Source organism: Myotis myotis, unplaced genomic scaffold, assembly GCF_014108235.1.
Source record: "Myotis myotis isolate mMyoMyo1 unplaced genomic scaffold, mMyoMyo1.p scaffold_m19_p_3, whole genome shotgun sequence".
In the NCBI taxonomy this organism is placed as follows: Eukaryota; Metazoa; Chordata; class Mammalia; order Chiroptera; family Vespertilionidae; genus Myotis; species Myotis myotis.
Window position 1 is genome coordinate 100,484,368 of NW_023416335.1, and position 8,300 is coordinate 100,492,667.

At 41.4% G+C, this 8,300-nt stretch overlaps 1 non-coding gene across 1 annotated transcript; it reads right to left on the reverse strand.

Annotated features, from left to right (window-relative positions):
* Positions 1–3,578: 3,578 nt before the first annotated feature.
* LOC118652235 lies at positions 3,579–3,685 on the reverse strand. Its single transcript, XR_004966502.1, has one exon. It is a non-coding gene; the product is annotated as a U6 spliceosomal RNA (small nuclear RNA).
* Positions 3,686–8,300: the final 4,615 nt, after the last annotated feature.

Below are 8,300 nucleotides of genomic sequence, written 5' to 3' on the forward strand. Positions count from 1 at the left end.
TCTTGCATTGCTGGCTTGGTGGTAATAAACTGCCCTGAGGCTACTGGGAGGGGCTTAGCTTTTTGTCTGTGTAGCTACTGATTTGTACTATCAATTTTGAATGATAGCCTTGTTGGGTATAGTATTCTTGGATTCAGTCGCTTGCTTTGCATCACTTTGTATACTTCATTCCATTCTCTTGTGGTCTGATGTGTTTTTGTTGAGAAATAGGTTGATAGTCTCATAGGAGATCCCTTGTAGGTAACTTTCTGTCCCTCTCTGGCAGCCTTTAAGAGCCTTACTTTGTTGTTGAGTTTTGCCAATTTAATTATGATGTGTCTTGGTGTCAGTTTTTTTCAGTTCATCTTGTTTGGGATTGACTTGTGTGACTTTTTTCTTCCCATGTCAGGGAAGTTTTCTGTCATTATTTCTTCAAACTGGTTTTCTATTCTTTGCTCAGCTTCTTGTCCTTATGGGACTCCTATTGTGTGGATGTTGTTTTGTTTCCTATTCCAAAGCTCCCTTAGACTCTCCCCCTGCTTTTTAATTTTTTTCTAGTTGCTGCTTTGCTTGGGTACTTTATTTTCCTTTCTTTTTTTTTTATTGTTTAAAGTATTACAGATATCTCCTTTTCCTGGCCACTCGCACCCCTGAGAGCAAGCCCTCACTGCCCCCATGTCTGTGTCCATTGGTCATGCTAATATGCATGCATACAAGTCCTTTGGTTGATCTCTAACCCCTCTCCCCTGCCATTTGTCTCTGGATCTATTTTTGTTCATCAGTTTATGTTGATCATTATATCCCACATATGAGTGAGATCATGTGATATTTATCTTTCTCTAAGTGGCTTATTTCACTTAGCATAATGCTCTCCAGTTCCATCCATGCTGATGCAAATGATAAAAGTTCCTTCTTTTTTATAGTAGCATAGTATTCCATTGTGTAGATATACCAAAGTTTTTTAATCTACTCATCTGCTGATGGCAGTTAAGCTGTATCCAAATCTTAGCTATTGTAAACTGTGCTGCTATGAACAGAGGGGTGCATATATCCTTTCTGATTGGTGTTTCTGTTTTCTTGGGATATATTCCTAGAAGTGGGATTCCTGGGTTAAATGGAAGTTCCATTTTTAATTTTTTGAGGAAACTCCATACTGTTTTTCACAGTGGCTGCACCAGTCTGCATTCCCACCAGCAGTGCACGAGGGTTTCTTTTTCTCCACATCCTCACCAGCACTTGTCATTTGTTGATTTGTTAATGATAGCCATTCTGACAGGTGTGAGATGGTACCTCATTGTTGTTTTGATTTGCATCTCTCAGAAGATCAGTGACTTTGATCATGTTTTCATGCATCTCTGAGCCTTCTGTAAGTCCTCTTTTGAAAGTAACTATTTAGGTCCTTTACCCATTTTTTGATTGGATTTTTTATCTTCCTTTTGTTAAGTTGTATGAGTTCACTGTAAATTTTGGAGATTAAACCCTTTGCTTGGGTCTTTTCTATGTTGTTTTCTTTTTTCTTTTTTTTTTAATTAAATCTTTATTGTTCAGATTATTACATTCGTTCCTCTTTTTTTCCCCACATAACTCCCCTCCTCCCAGTTCCCGCCCCACCCTCCGCCTTCACTCCCCACCCACTGTCCTCATCCATAGGTGCACGATTTTTGTCCAGTCTCTTCCCGCATCTCCCACACCCCTTTCCCCCCCAAGAATAGTCAGTCCATTCCCTTTCTATGTCCCTGATTCTATTATAATCAACAGTTCATTCTGTTCATCAGATTATTTATTCACTTGATTCTTAGATTCACTTGTTGATAGATGCATGTTTGTTGTTCATAATTTGTATCTTTACCTTTTTTTTCCTCTTCCTCTTCTTAAAGGATACCTTTCAGCATTTCATATAATCCTGGTTTGGTGGTGATGAACTCCTTTAGCTTTTCCTTATCTGTGAAGCTCTTTATCTGACCTTCAATTCTGAATGATAGCTTTGCTGGATAAAGTAATCTTGGTTGTAGGTTCTTGGTATTCATCACTTTGAATATTTCTTGCCACTCCCTTCTGGCCTGCAAAGTTTCTGTTGAGAAATCAGCTGACAGTCGTATGGGTATTCCCTTGTAGGTAACTGAGTTTCTTTCTCTTGCTGTTTTTAAGATTCTCTCTTTATCTTTTGCTCTTGGCATTTTAATTATGATGTGTCTTGGTGTGGCCCTCCTTGGATTCCTTTTGTTTGGGGTTCTCCGCACTTCTTGGACCTGTAAGTCCATTTCTTTCACCAGGTGGGGGAAGTTTTCTGTCATTATTTCTTCAAATAGGTTTTCAATATCTTGCTCTCTCTCATCTTCTGGCACCCCTATAATTCTGATGTTGGTACGCTTGAAGCTGTCCCAGAGGCTCCTTACATTATCCTCGCATTTTTGGATTCTTTTTTCATTTTGCTTTTCCGGTTGGGTGTTTTTTGCTTCCTCGCATTTCAAATCATTGACTTGCTTCTTGCGCTCCTCTGGTCTGCTGTCGGGAGTCTGTATAATATTCGTTATTTCAGTCCGCGTATGCTTAATTTCTAGTTGGTTCCCCAATATAACATCGAGGGTCTCATTAGTTTTCTTGTAGATCTCATTAAGTTTATCGGTGGCTTCTAAACAGTTCTTGAGAGACCTTAAAAGTGTGGTTCTGAACTCTATATCTTCCATTGACAATTTTGTCCTGTTTCTTTGTCTCCGCATTTTGTTATGCTTTCTTGGTGCACCCCCTAGTGGTCTTTGTGTGCAGTCTTGTAGTTAAGCCTTGATTGTTGTAGCTAATACCAGGGAGGGTTTGACCTCCAGGCCAAGTGGCTGTGAGAATCAGCTGTGTCTGCAGTGAGAGAACTTCTGTTCTCTAGGGAGGTGCTAATCTAGCCTTTGACTGAGGCTATCTGGCAAGTGCCTCTGTGCAGGGCTTGGGCGGGGCGGGTTGCACAGGATCAACAGGGTGGGCCGGAGAGAGCAGTTATGGCGGCTCTCAGTCCTGTCCCCAGGGGCTCTGCCTCTCTGAGTCCCAGCACCCACTGCAAACCTCGGAGAGAAAGCTGCACTCGCTCTGACCGAAGCCGGACAGTCCCGCTTCTCCCGTTTGAGTCTGGGACCCTAAAGACTCGCCCGGATCTGGAGCTCAGAGTCTGCGACTCCCTCCCGATTGAAAACGCCAACCGCGCCCTCCGCCGCCAGCCCGCTCCGCGCACTCCGCACCTCAGAATTTGACTTCAGCACTGCGCCTCCTCTGAGTGTCCGTATGCGTTTCTCTTTCCTCCTAGTTGTAGGACTTCCACTCAGCCAGCGTTCCTGTGGTTCTGGGTGATGTCCCTTCCATCTTTTAGTTTCACTTTTGAAGTAGTTGTTCAAAGCAGCAAACTCCGGCGTTAACCTATGCCGCCATCTTGGTTCTCCCCCTGATTGATCGTCTATGTTGTTTTCTAACTTGCTGGTTTGGTCCTCAGCTTTTTCTAGTCTACTGTTTAAATCTTCAATTCAGTTCTTTATTGCAGGTATGTCATTATTCATTTTCTCTTGGTTCTTATTTATGTTGGTAAATTTCTTTTTTTTCAACTAATCTGTTTAGACAGTAAAAATATGGAACGCTTCACGAATTTGGGTGTCATCATTGCGCAGGGGCCATCCTAATCTTCTCTGTATTGTTTTAATTTTCGTATATGTACTGCTGAAGCGAGCATGTTGGCAAATTTCTTATCCAGACATTTGAGCATCCTTATAACCAGTACTTTGAATTCTTTCTCTAACAAATTACTTGCCTCCAGTTCATTTAGCTCATTTTTTGTGTGATCCCCCCTTTTCTTTCATTTAGAGGTTGTTTCTTTATCTCCCCATTTTTGCTCTTCCTTTTTATTTTTTCTATGTATTATTCAAACTGCAATGCCACCCATATTTTTTGATTTGGTCGTATGTAGTAGTTGTTTTTTGGTACCCTGTGGTGCAATCTCTCATGTCTCCTAGGATGGAAGTTTTGGGGAGGACTCCTACTTGAGATATTTGGGTTCTCCTGATATTGTGGCATTTGAATGTTATTGTCCCATTCGTGGATGGCATCTCCTCTTAGGGTGTCTGATTATGTGGTTCTCTCACTGCCACATCATGCAATCTGTTATGGAGGTGCTTACAGAACAGCACAAAATACAATATGACAAGATATGACACAAAAGGAACAGAACAAGAATGTACACAAGACACCTATAACCCCAATAAAAGTGACCCTCCAAGAAAAGAGATTTAGGAAATAGAAAAGAGAGCAAGAATGATAAGAAGGGCAGAAAAAAGAAAGAAGGAAAGAAAATGGGGACAAAACAACAAAACAAACAAATAAACCAAAAAGCACAAACAAATAATATCCAGAAAAAATGGGGCAGCAGAATCTGTAGATGTAGAGCTTAAATAAAGAAAGTAAGGTTAAGGAATTGGATGAATAGGGGAAGGACCATGGCTTAGAATAGAGGAGGGAGAAAAGAAATGAGAAGACAAGAAGAAAAAATAAAAATAAATAAAGAAAAAAAATTTTATTGAAAAGAAGAATAGAGGAGAGAGCAGATAGGCCTAAATTTCAGTAGTGAAACAAGTTAAAAAATTAGGAGAAGAAAAAAGCAAGAAAGGAGAGAAAAAATAAAAATAATTGAGTAGTGAAGAAATGATAAGACAAGGGGAAATGGAGTAGGAGCATGGAAGAGGAAATTAGATATATGAATAAAGCAACAGAGACTAGAATAATAATAGATCAATAAAGCAGATAAAGAAGATCAATTTTTGAAAGAGGGAAGAAAAAAGGAAAGAGAAAAACTAAAACAGGGGAAGGAGAAGTAGAATAGAAGAAAAGAGAGGAAGAAGAAGGTGCAAAAAAATAAATAAAAATAATTAAAAAATTAAAAATAAATATAAAATAGAAGATAAAAAAGTGAAGTGTCATTCACTTCAGCCGAGATTTAATGCCTCATAGGAGCTGGTTTAGGACCCCACTCTTCTGTTCTGTCTGCTAATTCTGGGCTTCCTGTTAGGTACTTAGGTGCTGGCCACTGTCAGGCACTGTCTTTTAGCATTTAGCTCCCTGCTTGAAGCTCCAAGCAATCCATGGGTCCTCTGCTTATGTCTGTTTCCACAAGCCTTGGCTGCAAGCAGGTGGGGCCAATCTGCCCTCTTTGCCTGTCTGCCAGCTGTCAAACTTAATTATTCAAGCCTCTGTTCTGACAGGGCTTTAGGTGGGGGAGGTGCTGTTTAGCTTTCAGGGAATAAGATGGGTGTTTTTTTCCTGACCCAGAGCTACTCCTCTGTGAGTGCCCCAAAATATTACTCTGCCCTTGGCTGTTCAGAGATCCTTGTATAGATACCAATGGAATTGGCTGGCAACCTGGAGTTTTATCAGTCTGGTTCCCAGAATAGTGGGGGGGACCCGTTCCTCTTCCAAACCAGTCACTGAGGGCTCCTTGGGCCTATTCAGACCCATGAGTTTGGCCTCTGCTTTTGTTTCCTCTGTGAAGCTCAATATGTAGGGCATGGCATGCTATATCACCTGCCCTGAGGCTACTGGGAGGGGCTTGCTCTTTTGGAAGCTTAAGAATGTCCCAGTGCAGGTCTCCTGGCCACGTCTCCCTGCCCTGCTTCCCTCCTCAGCCTCTCCTCAGGCACCTCAAGTCCGTGTCTCCCTTCCAGCGCCAAAGCCTTGGGTGAGTGATTGCAATTGAAAAGTCCTGTGTTCTGAGCTTAGAAAATAAAAATAAAGACAAAACAAAAGAAAAACAACAATGAAACCATGGCTTTCTCTCCCCCCAGCACTGTGGGGAGCCGGCACAGCCATGCCATATTCAGCCTTAGGGCGCCTTATGTGGCATGCCATCTCAGCCTGGTTCAGTGACCCTGAGTGGGGGTGGTGAAAGGCTTAGAAAAGACAGACATGAGAATGAAAGCTGGGTCTCAGTGGGACGCTGCCTCCCTGATGATGAGACAGTGCCAGCGCCCACAAGCCTTGTCTTTGTTTTATAGCAGATGCCACGAGGCGAAGTAGGGGCATGATCAAGTTGTTTACATCATTCTCGTGGGTTTCAGTCCCACTCAACTACACGCACCTGACCTCTATCACTCAGGCACGTGGGGCCACATGTTCGGATCATAGGTTCAAGCTTACACTATAGCTGTTGTCTATAATTGTGGTGGGAAGGCTCTGCCCTTCAAGCTGGGACTTGCACGTGGCAATGAGAGGACTGTGCCCTCTCCTCAGTCCAAGGCTTGAACCTGTCCAAAACACTGTAGCAGCACCCCATATATCCCCCTTTTTCTTTTGTTTTTAAACATGCCTATTTACATTATCGAAAACTCTAAACAGCATAATCAAAACATCAAAACAAACTTCTGGCTATTAACAAAACATTCAACTCAGCAGCATTAATACAGCAACAAGAGAGAAAAAAACTCTGGCTATTAATAAAGCAATACCAATGCAAAATCAAACTACAAACACGTTAACGTTTTCAGGATATCTTACTTAGAGTCCTTAGATTTAGCTCCTCAAGATTTTACAGAAAACTGGCAGTTCACCAATGCTAGCATAGATAGCTTCCTCTTGCTTTTCTAACATCTGCTTGGCCTCAGTTGCCATCTTCTTTAGCTGACTCCTCAGTCACTTGCGTAGTAAAATGCCGCCGATGCAAAGATGTTGTTGATGCAAAATTAGTCCCCTGGATCAGGCTGTTTGGATGGTTGGCCTTGGCACTGAGTCGACATCAGCCCCAGTCAAATCAGCCCCGTCTGCACTGGTGGAAGTCTGGTCCCTTCACAGCTTCTTTCTTTAGCTGCTGCTGCATGGAAACGAGCAACCCTTTGTCCTGCAGAGCTGGAGACTTACAACTCTGAGTCTGGAGTCTCACGCAGACCCAAAGTTCCAGGGAGCTATCAGGTCACACAAGCAAAGATAACCAAAGCCCAGAAATAATGCAATTGTCTAGAGCTTACAATCTAGGTCAGAAATAAAAGTTACTTCCTCAAATAACATCAACCACAGCCATTTTTTTTCTTCACAGTGGCTTAAACAAAACCTAGGAGATTTCTACCTTATTTTGTATCTCCTATTTTCTTCTTATTTCCTACCGCTTATCTTTCTACTGCTTATTTCCTACTGCTTACTTCAGAGATGGCGAACCTATGACACGCGTGTCAGAGGTGACACACGAACTCATTTTTTTGGTTGATTTTTCTTTGTTAAATGGCATTTAAATATATAAAATAAATATCAAAAATATAAATCTTCGTTTTACTATGGTTGCAAATATCAAAAAATTTCTATATATGACATGGCACCAGAGTTAAGTTAGGGTTTTTCAAAATGCTGACACGTAACCTCAAAAGGTTCGCCATCACTGGCTTACTTCTTACCGCTTACTTTTTACCACTTCTACCGCTTATTTTCTTCTGCTTATTTTCTCACATCTACCGCTAATTTCTACCACTTATTGCTCTATTTCCACTGCTTATTTTCTAATGTCTACCACTTCTACAGCTTATTTCTTACCGCTTATTTTCTAACGTCTACCGCTAATTTCTACAGAGATCTCTTATTTTCTATCGCTTATTTCCTACCGCTTATTTCTCTATTTCTACCGCTTCTTCCTACTGCTTGCTTCCTACCACTTATTTCTACTTATTTCTCTATTTCTATCACTTATTTTTACTTATTTCTTATTTCTACAGCTTATTTTCTAGTTTCCCCTTTGCTTATCTACTTATTTAAAAGTGTTTTACATTTAAGAAATTTAAAAATGCTTCAATAAGCATTGTTTTTAGGGATCCCTTCCTAGGATCCATTTCCCCAAGTTTTTACACCAAGCTAATATTACCACACTTCGGCTCCCTACCTTACTTTTGCTTTTAGCCTTATTTTCTGCTTTTAGCCTTACTTTCTGCACTTCTTATTTCTACTTATTTCTCTATTTCTCTGCATGTGCCTCAAGGGAGCCTCCTTTCACCTGACCACTTTTAATTTTTGCTTTTAGCCTTACTTTCTGCTTTTAGCCTTATTTTTAATGATCCCCTTCCTAGGATCCTGAATTTCCTGAGTTTTACACTGAGCTAATTTACCACACCTCTGCTCCCTACCTTCAAGGGAGCCTCCTTTCACCTGACCACTTTTAATATCCCCCCGAACTCAGTCCTGTTCAGGCACCATATGTGGGGAGCCCAAACTCAGGCCCTGTTCCCAGAATTCAGTTCCTGTTACCAGAACTCAGTCCCTGTTAGGGCACCATATGTGGGAAGCCAGCACAGCCATGGCATACTCAGCCCTAGGGTGCCTTA